General features: G+C 41.6%; 1 protein-coding gene across 10 annotated transcripts in view; it reads left to right on the plus strand.

The window, feature by feature from the left end:
• Window positions 1–25,867, plus strand: part of kmt2ca (lysine (K)-specific methyltransferase 2Ca) — a 424,137-nt gene that overhangs the window by 113,263 nt on the left and 285,007 nt on the right. The window lies entirely within an intron of this gene.

The raw sequence follows: 25,867 nt of genomic DNA on the forward strand, positions 1-25,867 counted from the left end.
ATTTAAAATATTTATTTAGTATCTCTGCCGTGCCTTTATTCTCCATAATTAAACCTCCTCCTTCATCCCTGAGTGGTCCTAGCCCCTCTTCAACCTTTTAGAAACTTTTTATGTGCTTATAAAAGCCTTTACTATTTCTTTGTATATTATCTATTAGCCTAATTGAAATATTAAGCTGCAGTCCACTTGGGTGAATGTAAAAGATTCCATGACACTAGAAGCGCAGGAGAGTTCTCCCAGTGTCCTGGACATCGTTCATCCTTCAAATCAACACCACCAAAACACACCTGGTCATGCATCTCGTGCTTTTCATGAGACCATATTGTGTGCAAATTTGTTGCCGCATCTACCTACGTTACAAGAGTGAATATACTGAAGGGTACTATTTTGGCTGTGAAATGCTTTGTGATGTCCTGAGGTTGTGAAAGGTGCTATTTAAATGCATGTTTCAGTTTTTGATCTCCCTTTTCAGTTCCTGAATACATTTTCTGTATTCATGATAATCTTCAGTATTATTACCCCTTCAAATAGTTAACAGAAGAACAGTACTTAAATTTGCCATCGTCAATATCCTGTGCTTGCGTATATATTGAAGCAGGAAGTCGGTGAGATATGTTGTTGTATTTGTTTTCAAGAAGTGGTATGAAAATTTTTTGCTTAAGCAACTATGTTCAGCGGACCATCACTCCAGGTGGTTCCACCTCCCAAGTCTTGTTCCTGTGCCAGTTGCAGTTAATACAGTGAGCCTATTGCATCTATTCTGGAAAGACATGCTGCTTGGGGTAGTTGGATTCAACTGCAGATGGCTAGGAGTGCACATGCACTCACTTTTGTTCAGTAAGGCATGCTTGGCAATGATCCAGTTCTGGCTGAAGTATTTGAACTCTGCAAAACAAGAATGCTTTTGTATGTTGAAGTTTGAGACTTGAGCATGTAATCTAGGCTGACACTTCATTGCAATACTGGCGAGGTGCCGCCGGTCAGATGAGACGTTAAACTGTGGGCCCATCTGCCTGTTCAGTTAGGTGTAAAAGATCCAATGACACTATTTGAAGAAGGGCAGAGGACTTCTCCTCTAACATTTATCCCTCAATCAACACCACCAAAACAGATTATCCGGCCTTTGCTGTTTGTGGGACCTTGCACTGAGCAAACTGGCTGCAACATTTCTCCACATTACAATAGTGACTACACTTCAAAAGGAGTACTTTGTTGGCTGTGAAGCCTTTTCGGACGTCCTGAGATTGTGAAAGGCACTAAACAAATGCAAGTTCGTTCTTAATGGAAATGCAATGTTAGTAATTCATCCACTAACTTGACGCTTAAGCAGACATTAGGCAGAATTTACATTTGATTTTTATGTCTTTGGAAGCTCTATCTTCCCCTCCCCCCAAGACCACTGACCCACTTTCAACTCAAACCTCTGCTAATACCAATCTATATTGCAAACAATTTTACAACACCAAGTTATAGTCCAGCAATTTTATTTTAAATTCACAAGCTTTCGGAGGCTTCCTCCTTCCTCAGGTAAATCTATATTGCATCACAGGAACCACTGAGTGATTTTGTCCTTTAGAGGTTTCTGAACTGTGGAGAAGTTCTTGGTGGTGGGTACAAAATCCAATCCTGTGAAAGGTGAACTCCTAGGTGCTGGATTTGGCTCATTGAATTGCTTTTTTAGCATTGGCTGAAATTCAGCAGTATTCCCACGCAATCATTACTTAGTTAGAATCACCTCTTGAGACATTTTCTGCTGCTTAATTTTTCCCCTGGAATTTGTACTGTTATTGGAATACTGTAGTGTTTGCAGGAATTTTGAGTTTTGTTTTACAACAGATGAAGCTAAGTGTTCCTTCGCTATGAAAAACAGTAGGTTTTTGTAGTTTGCTTTATCTGTTTTAGAATTAACTTAAATTTTTTTCCTCAGTTCATTGGTGCCATACCCTATCCTATGACTGAAAGTTGGGCTGGCAACCTGCTGCCAAGTCTCTAACCTTATGTAAGGAGGAGAATAAGATGACTTTTATTCCCTTTCCTGTTGATCCCTTTCCCATGGACAAACCCTTAGCCTTGTAGCTTACCCTGGTAATTTAAACCATGAACTCTTTGTATGTGGAATCAACATCATATTAATTGCCTGAAGGGTGGGGAACATAAGAACATTCCATACTTTCCCTATAAGGAATGTCTGTTCTCCACATGACACTTCATTATATAAACATGGACTGCTATGTAAAATATTGCACGGTGGCTCTGTGAAGCAGCAACTGGATAAGGCAGACCAGCAATGTTCCAGATTTGATTCTTGGTATTTACTAAGTTGATTTCAGCTGAGGAGTCCGTGCCCTAGGTTAGGTGGGGGAAAAGTAGCCAGGGCTCAGACTCCTGATCACTATCCAATGAATCCTCTTGGACATATATGTGTGTGGACATTAGGTGAGTATAGTATCAGGTTTGGCTGCAAAGCCACCCTTATTCAAATAGATTTGACTAGGAGTATTAACTATGTAAAGAACTGTTCTCTGAGGACTAATGCCGAGGAACTGTACACTGGTAAGGAATCAACACCATCTTTGGTTGCGGAGGTAGGGGAGAATATTGGCAGTACAAAGGAGGGGGGCACTTTTTTTTTCAAACTGCACTGGAATAGTAAGCCTTAAATAGTAAGGTTTTCAATGGAGTAGAGGAGCAGAGGGACAAATTTATTAAGGGTGGTAATGCCATAAAAGGCAAATGAAATATTTGGTTTTGTAGTTCTATTTAAAAAAAAAATAGAATATTAAAGGGGGACCTCGCAAGATAGTGAGTTTAGATTACTTGCTTATTTGGAGAAAAACATTGGGGTACACTTGAGGCGACATTCTATGCTTGTATGCAGCAGGAAAATCCAGCACCCAGGTTTCTATGAGGGTATTTCAATGTAAATAAAAGAATCAGTCTATTTATTTCTATGACTCCCTGTATGACAAAACCTGAACAAAAGGAGACATTGCCAGGAAAAGAGTAAGCACTTCCTCATGGAAGAGAAAGCGAGACAAGTTCCCTTCTCTTCTGGATATTTTTATGCACCTCCTCACAACCAATTAGACGGACATTGGTAGAGACCTGGCAGGAGAATGCCTGCCTGCTCTATTTGGGGAAGGGTGTACAATGCAAGTTGCAAAGAGGTAAGAATGGGGTTGGAGGGAACACAACACTTGAAGATTTGTTCCAAACACAGTGTTGGTAGCTAAGTAAAGCTGATATTGTATAAAGGAAATGTTAATAGTGCTTTTATTTTTATTGCATAATATTTTTTTTATTCGTTCATGGGATGTGGGCGTCGCTGGTGAGGCCGGCATTTATTGCCCATCCCTTATTGCCCTTGAGACGGTGGTGGTGAGCCACCTTCTTGAACCGCTGCAGTCCGTGTGGTGAAGGTTCTCCCATAGTGCTGTTAGGAAGCGAGTTCCAGGATTTTGACCCAGCGACGATGAAGGAACGGCGATATATTTCCAAGTTGGCATGATGTGTGACTTGGAGGGGAACGTGCAGGTGGTGTTGTTCCCATGTGCCTACTGTTCTTGTCCTTCTAGATGGTAGAGGTCGTGGGCTTGGGAGGTGCTGCAGTGCATCCTGTGGATGATACACACTGCAGCCACTGTGCGCCGGTGGTGAAGGGAGTGAATGTTTAGGGTGGTGGATGTGTTATCGTGTGCTCTCGTACATGAACTGATTCCAAGTGTATTTCTGCATTTGTAGATTTTGCGAATCAAGATGATTAGGTATTTGACAATTTCATTTTCCCCATGCTTTTATATTAGTACGTATTTTTAAATGTCTGTGCATGGTCCGAGCAATTTAGAATGTTGTACTTATAGTCCTGTAAAGGAACAAATAGTGATGGTGTTGGCTGAAGGAAGCTAATCTGGGTTCAAGAGCTAGAATGTTGCTATATTTATGCAAGTCTAAGTTGCAGTTAAACAAGATTTTTGGATGATGGGCCAGAACAGCAGGGCATCTCACGGCGTGCCTGGTTAGTTAGAATTTTTCCTGCACCCTTCAGCTCTTTTTTTTGCCCTGTAAGTTGCTGGAAGTGCGACCAGGCGAGGGCAACAAGGGCATCTGGGTCCTGGGTGATTGACGGGACCAACAGTGTATCTCCTCAACCAATGAGCTGTAAGGATTGAGAAATAAACAGACTGAGAAAGTTGAATTAGAGTGGGTGAATTCAGTGTCAAATCAGAAAGAGAAATAGAGAGGGAAAGAAAAATTAGATTGAGAGAGAGGAAAAGAGACAAAGGAAAAGTAAGAAAAAAAAATGAAACATTTAAAATCTCCAACAATAGTTCACTACCTGAAGGAATGAGACTCCATACTTTTAATTGTTCACTTTCTGGACCAGAGAGATTGATTGGCAGTCATTAACAATTATCATGTCGTTAAAAGGGTACATGCGCCATTAATTACTTGACGTAACTTTCTTTGGCAAGTTTAATGTGCAAATGCAGCAACTTTATGAAACTCATGGGGAGGTTAAGGGCGAGATGCCGTTTTCGCGAAACTAACCGCCGTTCTCACACATTTTTCAGCAAATTCCCGTGCATTGCAAAATTCAGCTGCCATTGAAGCTGGACTGTGCTTGCTAACATGGCTATTGAAACTTTAGAAGCATTTTTGTTTTGCTTAGAACACTGGCGTATAGGTCACCAGTTCTCAGTTCCTGGAAGTGAATCATTTAAATAGAAAACTTACGAGTACTTGTTATGGTAGGCGCTGAACAGCCCACCAATGAATCATCATTGGTGCAGACCACATAGCTCGAGTGTGTTTCTCTTGTGGTTTCAGTACTCAATGTGCTCTGAATGAGTGCCCATACTTTAGGTCATTCAGTAGTGGACAGAGAGGCCATGAAAACTGAACAATAGGGATTACCATGTTGTTTTGGCTCTTCACTTTAATGCCAACTTAAACAAAGGAAATGAACACTTTTTAAAAAAAAAAGTGCAGCTGGAGCTCTGAAGGAGGTTTCATGCCTTTTATTAATTAAATGAAAAATGCTATCAAGAATGGCACATTGGGGTCAGATGTGTAGGTGTCATCTTTTTTAAAAGATGTAATGAACCACAAGGGAAGTAATTCAACAATGGGATGATAGTTGAATGACTTTGCCATAGGTTTTCAGCATCCTGAATATGTTTCTGTTAGTGATTCTCAGGCATGTGAGTGACAGAAGCTACCATTTTTCATTGCTGCATTGACAAACGTGGCTGTCATTGTGCTGCCTGGGAATTTTTTTTTAGAGCCAAGCTCGGCATTGGGTTTTGTTTGCAATAGGTTAAGAAGCCAATGAAAATTTTTGGTGCTAATTAAAACATACATGTATTGATGTCCAAAATGATATCAGAGTTGTCCCCTGAAAATAAAATAATTTCAAATAGAATGGAATTGGTGGAATGGGTCCTGGTGGTGTTTAGATTGCAAATCCGTTAAATACATGTCTTTAATCTCTAATTTTCCCTAAGGGGGTTGTGATGGAGGAAAGGGAAATTTTTTGGAATTTTCTTCGGTAGTTGATTTGGGAATGGAGGGGTAAAATTCTGTCATCTCCCTACAGATTGAAGGGAGATAAGTTTGCAAAAATTACTGTCACCTTTTTTATTAGATTTGTAAATGTCTGTGCATGATTATTTTGCATTGGTGATCCTATAAACTTTTTTTTAAATAAAAATTAAAACCAGCAAATAAAATTTGTCAATTGGTTGGCAAAAGTTCAAATTACAGCAAATTTAATGTCCACTGAAGTTTGTACTAATGTGTTGCTCAACAACATCAGGACAGGGTTTTTCCACAGGCTGCTAAAAGGTTTGAGGGTATCCAAAAATAAACACCTGCGACTTTTAAAAAAAAACTTTTAGACCTGTAATGTTTTTTATTTTGCTTTTCAGCAATGCTTTTTTATAAATCAGTTGGGATTTGTTTTTCAGAAATCATTAATTATGCTTTTGAGTTATTTTTGTTCTGTGTCCTTTTTTATGTGTGTCAAGTAGTTTGAATGGGCTGCAATTTGGCTCCTCCCAGGCTACCTGCCAAGCTCTGCACATTACCAGGTAAACCAATAAGCAATAGCACAGTACATTGTTGGACTTAAATCTAGTGCATTTGTTTGTGTGACAGATACTGAAAACAAGCTTCTCCTGAAGACTACACTTTGATCATGACTCTCCGTATGTAAAGTCAGAGGAGATCGACTCGTTTTTGAAAAAAACATTGAAGCTTTTGAAATTGCAATTTCCTTACTGCATTACTTGGTCAACTGATCACATGTTCAGATACAGAATAGTTGTAGCAAGTTTCAAAAATCTAAACTGACAATTGAGGCGTAGCTGTTGCTTTGCTACAAACTGTCCTTCCGTAATCATTGTTTTGGTCAGTCCTGTGTCCTATAGGTTCTGCTGCCGTAGTGTTCAAAATAACTTGGAGAAATGATTCAGCCCTCTACTTTCTCCTTCCACACTCCCCACCATTCCTCAGCCCTCTGAAATTCAGGTTATCAAAGGTAAAATCACCATTGCATAGTAAGAAACATTTCCCTGGCTTTGCAGGAAAAATGGGCAGCATGGATGGGTTCTTCCACACTGCTGATCAATGTGGCAATGGATGCTCCCCTCTGATTACCATATAAGTTAATGGTACAGGTAGACTGACCCAGGCCACAATACAGATGCTTGCCACACCAGCAACCCCCATCACTTTGGAAATGGGTGTCTCCAATGCGGTGAAAAAATGTCCTCGACCGCCAAGGGACCAGATGCCATGTAAAGAATATCATGAAAATTGTACTAATGAGGTGCAAAATAAAAGCTGAACCCTGAAATATTCCTTTTCTGCCAAGCCCAAAGTCAAAAATAGAGATGGCCCATTTTGAATATATGGCTGTCTTAGGTTTGCCTTTATCCTGGGAATTCAAAGCTAATATGAATTGATAATTCAACAAATATGCAAAGTGTCTCAATTGTGGTATAATCAGCAGTTCCTATTCAATTAGTTTCTGATGTGGAACACATTTTAGGCAATGTGAACAGTTCAGAACAGTTAGGACGAGCAAAAATCGAGAACAGCAATAATATAAGGACTCTTTCTGGCATTTAACCACAAAAGAGATCATGTACAGGTGCAAGCTATTGATTTCAGGTTCCCTACCCACCATTTTATGAGGAAGTGCCTTGCTTCCTCTCAGCACCTCACCACAGTGACCAAACTGACACTGGAAAGTTTCCAGAGTGGAGGAGGGAGCTGAACTTGCATCCCACTATTCTGGTGTTGTGTGCTAGTGTTTCAATCCACTGCTATGACAATTGCTTCAGAGGGCTGGAAGCATTTGTTTCACACAGCGGATTATTAGGATGTGGAATACTTTACCAAAAGTGGCTATTGAAGCCAAGTCATTTAAAAGCGAATTAAATAAGTACTTGGAAAAAAATATTAAAGCATACAGGGAAAGAGCAGGAATTGGGATGGGAATAGATAGCTGTGGTGGGGGTGCTGTCCAGGAGCTCCAAGTTATTGCATGCTTTCATATAAAGAGTAAAAGTTAAATTTTAACCATATATCTTATACACTGTCGTTTCATTTTTTTCTTTTTAAAAACTTTTGCACTGTATTTTAGCTTCTGGAATATGATCACAGCAGTATAACTCTAGAGATGTTGAATTCCATTATTGAAATTGAGGAGGGGTAGAGGGTGACCAGAACTAGGGGCCATAAATATAAGATAGTCACTAATAAATCCAATGGGGAATTCAGGAGAAACTTCTTTACCCAAAGAGTGGTTAGAATGTGGAACTCGCTACCGCGAGGAGTAGTTGAGACGACTAGTATGGATACATTTAAGGGGAAGCAAGATAAACACGAGGGAGAAAGGAAAAGGAGGTTATGCTGATAGGGTTAGATGAAGTAGGGAGGGAGGAGGCTCGTGTGGAGCATAAACACTGGCATGGAGCTGTTGGGCCGAGTGGTATTTTTGTGCTGTACTTCTGTGTAATTCTTTGTAAAAATGTTTTTATTTCTTTTAATTAGAAATTTAGAGGCAGGCCCTTTGACCTACTCGATCTTGGCCATCTGGAACATGAACCTACCGTTTTCCCTATATAGCTTTAATGTCTGCCTGAGTGGGCAGATAGATCTTGGGTTTATGTCTCACCCGAAGAACCGCAGCTTAATTACTGCATTGCAATGCTAGCCGAGATTAAGCACTCGCTGCCATTGATAGACTAATATATGGCTTTCAGAATGCTTACTAGTAAGCAAAATGAAAAATCAAATGTCCCCTTAATCTTTTCTGTAACAAAAAACAGTCAGTTGCTCTTGAACTGCTCTGGTTACTTTGGTCCTTGATTAAATATGACACTTCAGTATTGATGCTTTTTTCTTTTTTTTGAAAACCCTTGATTTAAGCTGTCTACGTGATTTATAGAAGGAAGCTGATTTTGCGGAGCAAGTGACCTTTTGTGGTGTGTGAGCCAGTCCACAATTAGAGGTAACTGCAAACTTTGAAGTGTAGTTGCGACTTGATTTCATAAGATTAAAAGTCCTCAAAATACGTAGTTACATTTTCCTGCAAGGTATATTTCCTCCCTTCTCTTATCACAGGCTTGCTGATCCTGGATTATGAGCATGTATAGGTGTAATCATCTGATTCTTCTATTAAAGAGCTGTTTTTACTTGAAGGGTTCAGATACCTTAATTTAAAATTTAATTCAGCATATTGTACACCCTTTCAAGTTAAGTCCCCGCACTGTTTGGATGACAGTGAACTGATAATGAGCCTATCTTTCTTGTCAGAAAAACTTGCTGAAGCTATAGTGGAAACTGAGTGATGCAACTGCTTTGTGTCCCAGAGTGCTTGGTTTCAGAGTGGAGACCTGATGAAATATCACCATTTAATACTTCCAACAAAAGACCCCTGGCTGGAATAACTGTCCACATTCTGTATCATGTTAGATGGGGAACTGTTGTCCTGTTTGGGAGTGCAAGGGAACACTAATGCATGAATGACTATGATAATAGCTTGGAACCTGCCAAGTTGTTCTTGGTGGTTGTGTTGCCAGAGACAGACACTGCTGACAGCTGTGCTCTTCAACCTGCCAGTGGGGAACCTAGTTGGAATTGTTAGTTTTGAATTGAAATTCATTCAGAACCATCAAAGCCATTGAAGGACTGATTTAGTTTTTTGCTCCCACCGGGGGATTAATGTGTTACAGCATGTAGTGCCTTATTTTCTCTTCTCGTCTCCTTACCTTTTTGAATTTGATATGGTCCTCTGAACAATCTTAAACATATACTTACCTTGGTCATAAAATTAAACTTTTAAATATCGTACTGTAATAAGCTCCCCATTCATTAAAATCTGAAAATCGCTTGAGGTATCATCTTAAATCCTTTTTCTTCCCTAACTTTCTCCCCTACTTTCCTTTCTTGAAAATGTTTACTGCTTGATGCATATGATTCCATGGGTGCCAGTTGCCACCCAGGACCTTGTCGAAGTGCCATTATTCAAGTGTAAACCTCATGGTGGAGGTCAGCAGACTATTCAACTGCGAATCATAGCTGAGCCAGTCCTTGTCCTCACTCCATGTTTCCGCATGTACTACAACAACAACTTGCATTTATATAGCGCCTTTAATGATGTAAAATGTCCCAAGGTGCATCTCAGGAGCCAATATCAGACAAAAATTGACACAACCCAAAGGAGACATTAGGATAGATGACTAAAAGCTTTGTCAAAGAGGTAGGTTTAAAAGAGTATCTTAAAGGAGGAGAGAAAGGTGGAGGTTTAGGGAGGGAATTCCAGAGCTTAGGGCCTAGACGTCTGAAGGCATGGCTGCCAACGGTGGAGTGAAGGAAGTGGGGCAGGCACAAAGGGTCGGGGTGGGTGATGGGATGCATAAGGGGCCAGAGGGGATGTACACAGGGCAGAAGTCACTCGATAAAAGCCAGAAGCAGAAGCCCTGGATAATTTACTCCTCTATAATCCAGAAGCACTGAGGCCAGTTGTGGCATCCTTATTGCGTACAGGTAAGATCAACGAGCTCAGTACAAATTACAATTCAAGCCTGGGACCTTGCTGCTCTGTTTGGCTCAGCTACTTCTTTGAGTCATTGGTGGGGGTGGGGGTGGGGGGCAGGAAACTTTGATGCCCTGTCTTAATAGTTTACGATGTACTAGACATCTGAGCTAAAATAAGCAAACTTTTGATGTTGAAAACATGGTCACAATACAGTAATGTAAATATTATGGATACCATTTCAGTAAGAGTACAACAAGGGTACAAAGTTTACCCTGTTCATGTTGATCATTGAATGACAGTGCAACAGAAAATGCTTGGTTTTGTAATCATTAAGTAGTTAATCAAAACAAAAATCAACAAAAAAATTGTGGGTCAATGATCATTCACTGCTCAGGTATAATTCTGTTTCTTAGTGAAATTGAAACTAGCATTGTTGAATTCTGAGTGTCATTATGAACGTTACTCCTAAGTAAAATTCGTACAAGTATTAAAGGAACTAAATGCAGCCCCAATTCAAACTACCTGTCAAAAATAAATGCCAATTTCCTTCCAATCCGCTTTCTTCCCTGATCTTTTCCTCCATTACATGGGTAGCTGTTTGATCTTGCTCTGATCCTGAGAACTTTATTGACTACACTTCCAATTTATCTTGCCTTTTAGGTGGTCTATTTCTGACACCTTCCTTCCTTTCTATCACATTCCTCAATTTCTCTCTGCCCCTCAATAGCTTTCCACAGACTCCCACAACTACATCTACTTTGCTTTTTCCATCATTTCCAATGAAGACTATTTCTCTTTCTCCCCCCTGGCCCCCACCCCCACCGCCCACTCAGTATCCTCTACATATCTTTTATGATAACTCTACTTTCTGCACCAGAGCTTCTGAACTGTAATTGTTTTTCCTTGGCTGACTGTGCGTACCTCATTTCCATGCCTCTAATTTTTTCTGGCACTCTGGTCTGAACATTTTACTTAAGCAACTTCAGACCGTGGCTTTCTCCTTATTTTAGAAGCAGGATCCCTGGGAGAGGGGAGGGCGTGTGGGTTCATGTTCTGATTGTAGAGCCTTGGTCAGGGCACAAGTTGGCCTTGGCCACCTTCTCTTTGGGGATTAATGCACTATTGGTGTGTTTCTGACAGTTTCTGTTCTAATTTCCAGTATTTGTAGTTCTGTTTTTTGTATTTCCCTGATTTTATTTTTTATCGGTGTTATTTTTCTTCATTTGGAGGTCTTTTGTTGCTTTCCAATGATCTTTTGCTGCCTTGCTTAGCTAATTTTGAACTGTTCTGTTTAATACCTTTTTAAATTGCCTCACTGAATTGAGCTTTGCACATCATCCACTAGCTTTCACCTCTTGTTTCCAGCTGGTCATTCAAACCATTAACTGCCTCTTTAACAAGGGTCAGCGTTCCTGACTCTTGACTTCTACTGTTGTTCTGCCTCTTTTTTTCTCACTAGGACCTCACTTATCTTCCAGCTTACAGTTCTCAGGAAGGATCTTCAACCAAAACAGAAACATGTTTTTTCAGATGTTGACAGACCTCCTGTGTGTTATCAACATTTTCTGTTTTTACTTCCATTCCCTATTTGTTTGTTTCCCTATAGCTGGTTCATTACCTACACAGAATGGGTTGTCCCTTGACTTGGTTGCTCGGTGGGAATTGACTTTTTTAAATGTGAGCGCTCTGCATCAATGCACATGTAATGGATAGTACTCGTGTGCACAGTGTATTTTTTTTTACATTGAGCTACTTCAGCATTAAGGCCACCCTTTGCAGGACACAGACATAGGGCTCTGAAGGGCAATTTTAGAACTGATAACAAAGTATTTCTTACAGCTGAGAGGGGTTACGAGGGAATGGTGATTGAGGCCAGATATAAGATGGTGTAAATGATGAAAAATGGAGATAATCAAATGGGCCATTCTAATCTATCCTGTGAAGTGGATCTAGAACAACTTGGAGTTCAGGCACACTGAGTTCAAGCTAAGTTTTGCAAAAGGATGACAGATTCACCAAGTTAGCATGGAATTTTCCTGGGCTTGGTGCTTGGAAAATGGGTGCAAGGTGCATGAAAAATGGGTGCCCCATTTTGGACCTGAATAGCACTGCAACTGAATTTCCTGTATAGCTTTTCAGGCGGTTTTACCTGACTGGTACACTTACTTCAGACAATGTAAATTGCATACAAGTGGGTGAGTGCACAGGACTTAAGACAGATTTCCTGCTGTGGTGGGTGGGTAGTTCAGCGGAAACTGCTCCCAAACAAAAGAACTGGCACTATTGCTTCCAAAGTCGCCATTCAGGTGGCTCTTGTTAAGGTCTTTGTTTGTAGCCTTTAGAGTAAAAAAAAATGTTTTCAGTTTCAGAAATTGTTCCAGAACTCAATTCTTGCCACTCATATTGATGGATGCCATATTTCGTACAATGGTTCTCTTCAACACGACCCCCCCCCCCCCCCCCAACAACAACAAAACATACTTTCTTCAATGGCTCCCATCCCCTTGATAGCTGCTGAGATTTTTCACTGCACCCTCTCCAGTGCTACGGTTAACAGCTTCATTTGAGCAGGAATTGCCCCATTCCACCATCAGTATGAAGAGATTATTTCTAGTCAAACCTGTGCACTCTTTCTATTCCTAAATCTTCCACTGTACACATGCACACTCGTTTTCCCTTTTTATCCACTCATGCTCTGTGACTCATCATGTGCTGCCTATCTAAACCTTCTAGGATGGATGCCTGAGCCACTGAGTAGGTAGGGTAGGTGCAGTGACAGTGCTAGGTATGTTGCTTTTTCTCCAAGGGCTGTTGACTGGCAAGTCCCAGGAAGGGCAGTCTGGCTCTGGAAGCCTGAGGAGATCCTGCAAAGACACAAAAAGGACAGAGTGACGAAAAGGAACTTGGAATGGTCATACTAACGTGGCACAAGCAAGCATTTCATATGGTTCCCCTGCTTCTGGAAGGAATGAGACACTCCAGAATACTGCAGTGTTTTGGAAGGAGTCTTGGGATACTGATTCTTCCTAGGACTTGCACTCCAGCTTCTCCATTTCCTGCAAACTCCAGGATTCCATGTCCATATACAGAGATGGTGTACTCTCGAAAGAGGCTAAAATCATTGTGGAGGTTCCCCACCTGTTGCTAAGTGCTGCCTTCTGTTGTGTGGGTATACTTGTTCTGTGTGAATGAGTGGTGGTAAAAGACAAGTTAGAGGAGTGAAGACGAGACTTTCAGGACACAGGCAAAAAAGAGAGATTCTGATGGACAGAATCTATTGAAGTACACACAACAATCATCACCTTAGTGAGAAACATAGCCAACCAATTTATTACCTTGCCCCTTCTGATGAGGTCAGTGAACTTCTTCCAGCGCTCCATTCATATACTTTGGTTGGTACAGCTGGAGTTAAGTTCCTTTGCTATCCACTGCCAAATCATTGTATACAGCTGTTGTTGAAACTTTTCTGCCCGAGGCATTCTGTGCCTCTCCATAGCAGCAGCACTTACGTGCTCACCTCGTAATACTGTAGAGCTCTTTGAGCTGTTGCCATCCTATCCTACCAGAGAAGCAGACAAACAATTTAAGGGATTGACCTTGAAAAACTGTAAGAGCGCATACATTCTTGAATGACTGACTTTGGTTACCAATACGTTGAAAGGATCTTATACTAGCCTTTCAACAAATTTCAATTTTTGTTATATTTTAAAATATATCAGGAACAACCAAAGCAATCACTTATGCCTTGCAATGACCTTGGGGCCATCCAATAACTATTTTTCTGCACTTTCTTGTTCTCACCTCCTCTTGATTAATCCTTTAATCAGCCCGAGCTTTTGTCACCTAGGTGGCAAGTGCATAAAGACTGCCCTCGCCATTCAAATGAGAATCTCCAGGAAATCCTGATGCTCCAGTTCTTTCCAGTGCAGTGTGTGCTCATTGCCTCCAAACAGTGCCTGCCCAGCAAAATATGAACCCTTTTGACATCTTTTTGCAGCATTATAAATAAAGCACCTATCACTCATGGATGCTTGAGACTACATTTCTGCAGTTGGCCTGTTTTTGCTCATTTTTGTTCAAGGTAATCTTTGGTTTTCCATTTTTTCCCAATTTTTGAAGGGTAGTCAGTGTTTTATAGGCCAACATTAAGTCAGACTTAAAGATTATTTACAACTGGTACAACAGTGGTTTGTCAGGCCACTTCAGAAGGCATTAAGAATTGTCCACATAGTGTGGGACTGTAGTCACATGTAGACCAGATGAGGTAGTGCGGCAGGTTGTCATTCCCTGAAGGATATTAGCGATACAGCTGGGTTTTTAAAGACAATCTGGAAAATCCCATGCCAACCACTCAGATTTATTGAATTCAGCTTCACAGCTTGCCATGGTAGGATTTGAACTGAAGATCTCTGGATTGCTAGTCCAGTATCATAAACACCACACTACCGTAACCTTACTGCAGCAGTTGAAGAAGGCAGCCCACCACCATCTTAGTACGAAAGTTAGAAATGAACTATAAACACAGCCTTGGCCATTGCATCGTAACCCAAATCCTGTGAGCAAAGACAATTTGGGCACAATGACCTGATGAGTAATTTTAGAATGAGTGCAACAATCTCTCTATTGGATCATGTGCTGATTGAAAACATTTACTTCTTTGTATATTAGTGAAATTTTACATATTAACATCAGGGGACCGACGATGAACATACAAACAAATATTCTGTAAAATTGCTCAGTTCAAATTTGTCATACTGTGATCTGAGCAGGATACAAAAAGGACCCATAATCATTTTGTGGTTGCATAACTTTTTTATTAACTTAAAAACATGTCCTTATCTTTACATCTTTCTTCATTGCTTCATTTTGCAAACCATTCTATGCTTTTATTGCATTTTTAAGTTGTTTTTATTTATTTCTCATTCACTTTTGTTATGTTGTGCTTTTCATTTAATTTTATTTCTCATTTAAATTAAAATAAATTTTTTTTGCATTTTTCCTTTTGTCTTTCTGCACTTGATTTCTTCACGTTGTCTATTTAAAAATACAAATCTGTACCTCTTCTAGAATTACTTGTACCTTCTAACTTTTTTTAATTTTAACTCTATTTTCCATTCTTTTACTTACCTCTCCGATCTTCATTGTTCATTACTAATGGGGGGAGGAGGAGGAGGCTCTGTGAGCATCCCCATCCTCAATGATGGCAGAGTCCATCACGTGAGTGCAAAAGACAAGGCTGAAGCGTTTGCAACCATCTTCAGACAGAAGTGCCGAGTGGATGATCCATCTCTGCCTCCTGCCTTTATCTCCACCATCGCAGAAGCCAGTCTTCAGCCAATTCGATTCACTCCACCTGATATCAAGAAACGGCTGAGTGCATTGGATACAGCAAAGGCTGTGGGCCCCGACAACATCCCGGCTGTAGTGCTGAAGACTCGTGCTCCAGAACTAGCTGCGCCTCTAGCCAAACTGTTCCCATTTCAGCTACGACACTGGCATCTACCCGACAATGTGGAAAATTGCCCTGGTATGTCCTGTCCACAAAAAGCAGGACAAATCCAACCCGGCCAATTACCGCCCCATCAGTCTACTGTCAATCACATTAGCAAAGTGATGGTAGGTGTCGTCAACAGTGCTATTAAGCGGCACTTACTCACCAATAACCTGCTCATGGATGCTCATTTTGGGTTCCGCCAGTACCATTCGGCTCCAGACCTCATTACAGCCTTGGTCCAAACATGGACAAAAGAGCTGAATTCCAGAGGTGAGGTGAGAGTGACTGCACATGACATCAAGGCAGCATTTGACCGAGTGTGGCACCAAGGAGCCCTAGTAAAATTGAAGTCAATTGGAATCGGGGAAAACTCCCCAGTGGCTGGAATCATACCTAGCACAAAGGAATTTGGTAGTGGTTGTTGGAGGCTAATCATCTCAGCCCCAGAACATTGCTGCAGGAGTTCCTCAGGGCAGTGTCCTAGGCCCAACCATCTTCAGCTGCTTCATCAATGACCTTCCCTCCATCATAAGGGCAGAAATGGGGATGTTTGCTGATGATTGCACAGTGTTCAGTTCCATTCGCAACCCCACAGATGATGAAGCAGTCCGTGCCCGCATGCAGCAAGACCTGGACAACATCCAGGCTTGGGCTCATAAGTGGCAATTAACATTCGTGCCAGACAAGTGCCAGGCAATGACCATCTCCAACAAGAGAGAGTCTAACCACCTCCCCTTGACGTTTAACAGCATTACCATTGTGGAAGCCCCCACCATCAACACCATTGACTAGAAACTTAACTGGACCAGCCACATAAATACTGCAGCTACAAGAGCAGGTCAGAGGCTGGGTATTCTGCGGCGAGTGACTTACCTGCTGATTCCCCAAAGCCTTACCACCATCTACAAGGCACAAGTCAGCAGTGTGATGGAATACTCTCCACTTGCCTGGATGAGTGCAGTTCCAACAACTCTCAAGAAGCTCGACACCACCCAGGACAAAGCAGCCCGCTTGATTGACACCCCATCCACCACCCTAAACATTCACTCCCTTCACCACCGACGCACCGTGGCTGCAGTGTGTACTATCTACAGGATGCACTGCAGCAACTCGCCAAGGCTTCTTCGACAGCACCTCCCAAACCCGCGACCTCTACCACCTCGAAGGACAAGGGCAGCAGGCACATGGGAACAACACCACGTGCACGTTCCCCTCCAAGTCACACACCATCCCAACTTGGAAATATATCGCCGTTCCTTCATCGTCGCTGGGTCAAAATCCTGGAACTCCCTACTGAACAGCACAGTGGGAGAACCTTCACCACACGGACTGCAGCGGTTCAAGAAGGTGGCTCACCACCACCTTCTCAAGGGCAATTAGGGATGGGCAATAAATGCTGGCCTTGCCAGCGACGCCCACATCCCATGATCGAATTTTTAAAAATTAGTAATTTTCTATTGTGTACATGGTTGTGTGTTGGCACAAACTAGTTCTGCATTTCCTTCTGGCAGTTTTTAAAAAAAACTGAAAAGGTACTTCTCGGTCTTTGGCAGAGGGGAAACTGTCAGCTGCTTATTTTTTAAGTTGGTTAGTTTCCAGCAGGTTTGCGCTGTGAGTTGCCTGAGTTTCACGCCACCCTGTACCATCTTTTTACACTCCAGGTGTTTCTGTCCCACAGCAGCACCGATTGGTCATCTGCCTTTGTGCAACGTGAGCAATATCTTAGGAGTTTATATATTAAAAACTGATGCGTTGTCTGCTGGGCTCTCTTGGTTTTCAGGAGAAATAATGCCAAGGCATTTTGTGTTCCTATCAGCACTTCACTAGTTCAAAACATCGCAGAATCATTGGAAAGGTTATAGCACGGAAGGAGGCCATTTGGCCTATCGAGTCTGCGCCGGCTCTATGCAGGAGCAATCCAGCTAATCCCACTGCCCCGCCCTATCCCTGTGGCCCTGCAATTTTTTTCCTTTGAAGTACTTATCCAGTTCCCTTTTGAAGGCCATGATCGAATCTGCCTCCACCACCCCCTCGGGCAGTGCATTCCAGATCCTAACCACTTGCTGTGTTTAAAAAAAAAGTTTTTCCTCATGTCACCTTTTTGGTTCTTTTGCCAATCATCTTAAACCTATGTCTTCTGGTCCTTAACCCTTCTGCCAATGGGAACAGTTTCTCTCTATCTACTCTGTCTAGACCCTTCATGATTTTGAATACCTCTATCAAATCTCCTCACAACCATCTCTGTTCCAAGGAGAACAACCTCAGCTTCTCCAGTCTGTCCACCTAACTAAAGTCCCTCATCCCTGGAATCAATCAGTAAATCTCTTCTGTACCCTCTCTATGGCCTTCGCATCTTTCCTGAAGTGCGGTGCCCAGAACTGGACACAATACTCCAGTTGTGGCCAATCCAATGTTTTATAAAGGTTCATCATGACTTCCATACTTTTGTACTCTCTTCCTCCGTTTATAGAGCCCTGGATCCCGTATGCTTTTTTTAAAACTGCTTTCCTGCCGCTTTCAATGATTTGTGCACATATACCCCCAGATCTCTCTGTTCCTGTACCCCTTTGAGTTGTGCCCTCTAATTTATATTGCCTCTCCTCGATCTTCCTACCGAAATGTATCACTTTGCATTTTTTTGTGTTAAATTTCAGGTGCTACATGCCCACCCATGCCACCAGCCTGTCTGTATCCTCTTGAAGTCTATCACTATCCTCCTCATTGTTCACTACACTTCCAAGTTTTGTGTCATCTGCAAATTTTCAAATTATGCCATGTACACCCAAGTCCAAGTCATCAATATATATATCAAGAAAAGCAGTAGTCCCAACACTGACCCCTATGGAACACCACTGTACACCTCCCTCCATACCGAAAAACAACCATTCACCACGAATCTCTGTTTCCTGTCCCTTAGCCAATTCTGTATCCATGTTGCTACTGCCCCCTTTATTCCACGGACCGCAGACTTGATGATAAGCTTACCATGCGGCACTTTATCAAACGCCTTTTGAAAGTCCATATACACCACGTCAACTGCATTTCCCTCATCTACCCTCTCTGTTACCTCATCAAAAAACTCTCTCAGGCTAGTTAAACACGATTTGTGTTTAACAAATCCGTGCTGGCTTTCCCCAATTAATCCACACTCATCCAAGTGACTGTTAATTCTGTCCTGGATTATCGTTTCTAAAATTTTCCCCATCACTGAGCTTAAACTGACTGGCCTATAGTTGCTGGGTTGATCCTTGCACCCTTTTTTGAACAAGGGTGTAACATTTGCAATTCTCCAGTCCTCTGGTACCACCCCCATATCTATGGACGTTTGGAAGATTATGGCCAGTTATCTCTGCAATTTCCACCTTTACTTCCCTTAGCAACCTAGGATGCATCCTGGACCAAGTGACTTATCTACTTTAAGTACAGCTAGCCTTTCTTGTACCTCTATCAATTTTTAGTCCATGCAGCCTCTCCACTATATCTACCTTTACTGAGACTCTGGCAGCATTTTCTTCCTTGGTAAAGACAGATGCAAAGTACTCCATTTATTACCTTGGCCTCCATGAGTAGATCTCATGGTCCCTAATTGGCCCCACCCCTCCTCTTACTACCCGTTTACATACCTGTAGAAGACTTTTGGATTCCCTTTTATGTTGGATGTCAGTCTGTTCTCATACTCTCTTGTTTCCTTTTTCACTTCCCCTCTGAACTTTCTATATTCTGCCTGGTTCTCACTTGTGTTATCAGCCTGATATCTGTCATACGCCTCTTTTTTCTGTTTCATCTTACTCACTATCTCTTTTGTCATCTAGGGAACTCTGGCTTTAGTTGCCCTTCCTTTCTGCCTCATGGGAATGTGCCTAGACTGTACCCGAACCATCTCCTCCTTAAAGGCCGCCCACTGTTCAATTACAGTTTTGTCTGCCAATCTTTGATTCCAATTTACCCGGGCTAGATCTTTTCTCAACCCATTGAAATTGGTCCTCCTCCAATTGAGTATTTTTACTTTAGAGTGGCCTGTGTCCTTTTCCATTGCTATTCTCAACCTTACGATACTACGATTGCTGCTCCCTAAATGCTCCCCCACTGACACTTGCTCCAGTTGGCTCGCCTCATTCCGTAGAACCAAGTCCAGCAATGTCTCCTTCCTCGTTGCTTTGCACTTTGCTTACCACACAACCGATGTGAATTTGGACATTGCATTAAATTCAGTCATAAGCTAAGGTTGTTTGGATTGGCACAGATGTGCTAGCTTTCCATTTTGATGTATGGAAATTTAAGTGGTTATCAAAGCAAGTTTTAAATAATAAAAAAGCAACTTGCTAACGATAAGGGGGGTGGGGGGCGGTGGTGGGGGGGCAGAATAAACCCTGCGAATCCTGGAAATGTGAAATAAAAACAGAAAATGCTGGAAATACGTAACTGGTTTGAAAGGGAAAAGACAGTCTAACCTTTTTGGGTGGAAAACTCTTCAGCCTCATTCAAGTACTTGATGAGCACATTGGTGCTGAATTTTGAATTGATGTCCATTTTCTGCAATTCTTTTTGTCAAAAATTCTGACTGCTCTCGTTACTGTGTTAAGCCAGTCAGTATTCATGTAGGTGGCTATTCAACTTTTAATTCTATTTCTCTGTCAAAGCAAGGAAAAGCAATTGACTACCAAATTAGGCATTAGGAGAAACCCAAGAGCCATCCAATCTATTTGCTTACTCCTGGTGGACCACCATATGGCTCCACTCTGCATCTATTCTGACTGTATGGCTGAGATCAAGACTTGTGGTGTGGAGAAAAGCAAGCATTGACCCATGTTGGTGCAGTGAACTGCTGTGCCACCTCACTATAATTTTCTCAATGCTTTTTAATATTTTCATCCTTTTGGTATCTTGCCTTCTCTCACCCCTGCACCCCACCCTTGACTGCCCACCATATTCAGCCTGAGAAGGTTGACCAGTGACCTGCTGCCAGATATCTCTATGTTGCTCTGGAACTGGCTCCTGCAACGTAGGCTGTAGCAGTTGAGGGAGATTTCTCCTTCAGGGATGAGGGACTTCAATAATGTAGAGAGTCTAGAGAAGCTGGGATTGTTCTAGTTAGAGCAGAGCAGGTTAAGGGGAGATTTAATAGATGTGTTCAAAATTATGAGGGATTTTGATAGAGTAGATAGGGAGAAACTGTTTTCACTGGCAGAAGGGTCAGTGACCAGAGGACACAGATTTAAGATAATTGACAGAAGGACCAGAGGGGGGATGAGATTTTTTTACGCAGCGAGTTGCTATGATCTGGAATGCACAGCCTGAAAGGGTGGTGGAAGCAGATTCAGTAGTAACTTTCAAAAGGGATTTGGATGTATACTTGAAAAGGAAAAATTTGCAGGGCTATGGGGAGCGGGACTAATTGGATACCTCTTTCGAAGAATCAGCACAGGCACAATCTGCTTCTGTGCTGTATTATTCTACTCTTCTATGGTTCAATTTTGTATATCTTTGTGGATAACATAACGTGTGGGAAATCTTAGATATGATTGTCTGTTCAGTGCACCAACTCATTGTGCTAGTGAGTTGCTTACAATAATCTCTTGGACTGTTGTCTCCTTTTATAAATACTTCAAATAAAAGTGCAGATGTATTCACTTAGCTCTATTGTGATATTTGAAGTTTCATAGAATGCTAGCAGATCTCCTGTGGAGTCGCTCCTATGGAGTCTGGAGTTGTGATATTCAACTTGCTTACCTGACTTGTCACTTAAAGACTGTTGCTCAAGTCTTCCCTATGGGAAGTAGTCGAAATAGGCAAATCCAAATAAGTGAAAATTCCTGAGGTACATCAGAGGGCATATGTGGCTGCTTGTACATATTTGTCTGCAGGTCAGGAGAACCCATCTTGAACTGACTATCATTCTCTAAGGTTTTATTTATCTGGAGCAAAATATGACAAATGGGTGCTAGATGCAAGACTTCTTAAAAAAAAAAAGATTTTGTGGGAAGTTGGACAGTATCATGGGATTCATTAGTTGTGTTGGCTTTGGTTCTGCAAGCTTGGATTATTCAGGAAATTGTGATATGAATTGATGGATTACTTGGATCAGCACTATTGTCATCTATAATAAAAATAAGACTAAGGTAAGATGGACCAAAAAAAAAGTCAAATCCATTAACTTAGATCGTGTCAACTTTTATATTGTAACCTAGAATGTTATGAAAGAGATGCGAAGGCTGCCCATAATGAATTTGTAACTAGGGTCAAATTGATATTTAAATACTGCCTAAAGACATATGATCAATAAAGCTCGAGTACTCTTATCATTTTCAATTTTCAGAATGAGTGTGGCTTCATCTGTTGCGTGTCACCTTCAGAATGTATCCACCTTCAGTTAGTCATGTATGCTCCTGCAGAATTGAATTTCTGTAAATGTCTTCTGTGGCGTATAGTTCACCTTTTAATTGCCTGTTTATGAAATGCTAGATTTCCAAACCTTTTTGAAGTCAATAACATCTGTTGATCTGTATTATTTATTATTTATTATTTATTATTATTATTATTATAACTAACTGTGCATCGTGGAGCAAGTGAAATGATCAGAGATGTAATGCATTACCAAATGTATGTGACTAAGTGAGAAGAACTCTTTTTTTCCTTCCTTGATTCCACTGGTGACATTTTTCATTGCTGTCCTTTCTCAGCCAGAAGGGGAAAAATTGGTCTGGATTTTCATCCTTGCAGTTCTGTATCGGCTCACGGGAGTGACACTGCATAGTTTCTGACCAGGAATTCAGTGAAGCACAGTGGTGAAATTCTATAGCGTCGTAGTGAAGTTCTATAGACTATCGGGTGTGTAACTCAAAGCCCTTCAGAAATTGATTCTGGGTTATGTCTTCAAAGACACTTTAGAGAGCACTGGCACAAATATTACGAGAATTAACAACATTTATTCCAGCATATTCTTTATTATGGCACTTGGTTCAAATACTAGTTGATGTAAGTTTTTTTAAAAGTAGGAAATATTTTGCCCAAATGGCATAAGGTGTACAGAATAAATTATCGGGGAAGACCAATGAAGTGGGCAGTATAAAGTGGCTCGAGACACATTAGTTGTGTTTCTGATTAGAGAAGGGATTTTTAAAAATTCATTCATGGGATATGGGCATCGCTGGTGAGGCCAGCATTTATTGCCCATCCCTAATTGCCCTTGAGAAAGTGGTTTTGAGCCGCCGCCTTGAACCGCTGCAGTCCGTGTGGTGAAGGTTTTCCCACAGTGCTGTTAGGAAGGGAGTTCCAGGATTTTGACCCAGCGACGATGAAGGAACGGCGATATATTCCCAAGTCGGGATGGTGTGTGACTTAGAGGGGAACGTGCAGGTGGCATTGTTCCCATGTGCCTGCTGCTCTTGTCCTTCTAGGATGTGGTGAGAAGGTGGGTGTGTGGGGTTGATCTATGGAAAAAACAATGGACTTGTTGGGCTTTAACATGGTCAAAAATTTTCTTGCTAAACAAGCTTAGTAAGAACACAGTTGGGAAAGATCTCCACATCAATTTTTTCTCCCTATCTTGACAAATATTATCATGAGTGTCTAACCACCTCCCCATGACATTCAACGGCATTACCATCAACATCCTGGGGGTCACCATTGACCAGAAACTTAACTGGACCAGCCACATAAATACTGTGGCTACAAGAGCAGGTCAGAGGCTGGGTATTCTGCGGCGAGTGACTCACCTCCTGACTCCCCAAAGCCTTTCCACCATCGACAAGGCACACATCAGGAGTGTGATGGAATACTGTCCACTTGCCTGGATGAGTGCAGCTACAACTACTCAAGAAGCTCGACACCATCCAGGACAAAGCAGCCCGCTTGATTGGCACTCCATCCACCACCCTAAACATTCACTCCCTTCACCACCGGCGCACAGTGGCTGCAGTGTGTACCATCCACAGGATGCACTGCAGCAACTCGCCAAGGCTTCTTCGACAGCACCTCCCAAACCCGCGACCCCTACCACCTAGAAGGACAAGGGCAGCAGGCACATGGGAACACCACCACCTGCACGTCCCCCTTCAAGTCACACACCATCCCGACTTGGAAATATATCGCCGTTCCTTCATCATCGCTGGGTCAAAATCCTGGAACTCCCTTCCTGACAGCACTGTGGGTGAAACTTCACACGGACTGCAGCGGTTCAAGAAGGCGGCTCACCACCACATTCTGAAGGGCAATTAGGGATGGGCAATAAATGCTGGCCTCGCCAGCGACGCCCACATCCCATGAACGAATTTTTAAAAAATGCACTTATCTTTTTGAGGACAGTTATGGAAGGCACTAGATTGAGAGCAGGTGAAACCCGACTACTGAGGAAGTTGCATTAGAATGATTGTAATTTGATTCTGCTACTCTCTGGCTGGAGTCACTGGCCTGTCTCAACTATCTTCAGTTAAAAATAAATTACTCTTCTGTTCCCTACCAAAAAGAATACTTCAGTGACCATGCAATACCAGCATGAAAGACCCCTGACTTTAAAATGTTGTCACCTGACTTATTTATGATGTGGAGATGCCGGTGATGGACTGGGGTTGACTATTGTAAACAATTTTACAACACCAAGTTATAGTCCAGCAATTTTATTTTAAATTCACAAGCTTTCGGAGGCTACCTCCTTCCTCAGGTGAACGATTCACCTGAGGAAGGAGGTAGCCTCCGAAAGCTTGTGAATTTAAAATAAAATTGCTGGACTATAACTTGGTGTTGTAAAATTGTTTACAATTGACTTATTTATCATATCGGTGCTAATGAGCTTTAAGGAAAATACTACTTTAAACCAATATACTTTTACTATTCCAGTGTATTTATTGTGTGATCTTTAACTCATCATTTTATATTGTTCTTCACTCTACTACCACCAGTGCCACAGCTTTAACCACCAGCTCTTCCTTCAGGGTTTTAAAAAAAAATTGTTTAAGAGTTCACGATTTTCCCTCAGGTGCAATGTAAGTTTTGAAGGACTATATATCTTTACAATGAAAAGTTTTGTGTCTAAGAACGTAGTGCCGTAAATTTGTAGGACTGGCCTATTAAATCTGTCAAGAATAAAGAAAAGCATGGCTGGAAATTTTTGCTTTTGTGTTCCCCAAACCATGATTTTTAGCCAGTTCATTCTAACAGGCAGAAAATTGGGCTGGCCAGCACAGAATTGCAAAATCCTGGCCCAAATGTCATGTTTTTTTGTTTGGCTTCAGTAAGTAACTTGACTCATTCACTGTATTGTAGATCAGAAATGAACCCACAGAAAAACAACTAATTCAATCAATACAATTAGGACTAATCACAGTCTTAAATTTATATATTTTTTTCCCTAGCAGGTTTCCGTTGCCATCTCTCGAATTTCAGACACAGCTGCATATGGAGCTGTACAAATAACATTTCTAACATAATCACACTACAATCATTAAATGTACTCTTAAATGTTAATTATTAATGGAAGTCCCATTAAGGATTTCCTCACAAAGGCCTACTCTTTCAATGCCTGAGCATTGAGTTCTAGTTCAATCCTAAAATTGGAAATTTCACCTGAGCCTCATTTACCAGGGAATTTTAATTCCTGTAGCTATATTCTGTGTATGTGCGATAGATACATCAGGAGACTTATCACCCTGCTCCAGTGCAACTGCAATGCCTAAACTATATCATAACAATGTGGTAAAAAAAATTATGATTCAACTGGGCGGAGATATATAACTCCTGCTAACAATTTCTGTATATGAGAGCTATATCATGGGGGTTGTAGGTTATATGCTGTTACCTACACAGATACAGGATGTACCACAACAACTTGAGTCACATATCAGGCAGAACATTTAGTGACAATAGTTACCCTCTCAATAGGGCAGTAATAGGGTGGCCCGGCCATTTTAGCGCACTGCAGATGTAAGTTCTGGTCTCACCACAGCTCAAGCACTGAGTACTTCTTCACTAGAAGTATATGTGTGATTCTAGACATTATTAATGATTGTAAGGTGTGGGATCTCAACTCTTGTATAGGCATACTTCAGTTGGTCTTTCACTCTCCAAGGTGACTAGAGAGAAGTGAGTGGACATAACCATTCAAAGGATAGTTGGGGGATTAGGGACCCACTGCCAAGGGCTGGTTTATTAGAGCTGAACCTCTGAGCCAAGCACCAGAGAATGGCCTAGACCAGATCTTTGAGTTCACTGTGGCCCAGGTGAACCCCTCCATTACTCAACACATTGTTGAATGTTTTTCGTAGGTCAAGTGCACATAATACAATGAACGTTTTGTGCACCTACCATTATTGTTTTACTGAAATCTCAGT

Source organism: Heptranchias perlo, chromosome 2 (genome assembly GCF_035084215.1).
Source record: "Heptranchias perlo isolate sHepPer1 chromosome 2, sHepPer1.hap1, whole genome shotgun sequence".
In the NCBI taxonomy this organism is placed as follows: domain Eukaryota; kingdom Metazoa; phylum Chordata; class Chondrichthyes; order Hexanchiformes; family Hexanchidae; genus Heptranchias; species Heptranchias perlo.